Source organism: Sinocyclocheilus anshuiensis, unplaced genomic scaffold (genome assembly GCF_001515605.1).
Source record: "Sinocyclocheilus anshuiensis isolate Anshui unplaced genomic scaffold, SAMN03320099.WGS_v1.1 scaffold457, whole genome shotgun sequence".
Lineage (NCBI taxonomy): Eukaryota > Metazoa > Chordata > Actinopteri > Cypriniformes > Cyprinidae > Sinocyclocheilus > Sinocyclocheilus anshuiensis.
The window spans coordinates 1,933,766-1,934,100 of NW_015537939.1; positions in this window are offsets into that span (position 1 = coordinate 1,933,766).

Sequence of the window (335 nt, forward strand, 5' to 3'; positions counted from 1 at the left end):
CTAGCCCAATGGTTAAAACGCCCCTGCCCCCTGCCAATAAGTAATTATATATGCATAGTGGAAATCAGTTTTTAGAACATTTTTGGAACAAAATGGGCAATGGGCAAATCTTGCTAAGCATAATTTTATCGCTATGCTGTGAAAAATATCTGTGGTTCATTTTACGGATAAAAAAATGACAGCTGTCATGTATGTTGCCAGAAAATTACAGTAAAAATAAATAAAGTAAACAATGACACATTTATTAAGGGTTGGGATATAACCATATATTTCATAGTGATATGTAATTTTTTATATGAAATTATTTATAAAAGAAATTATCATGTGGTGTGTCC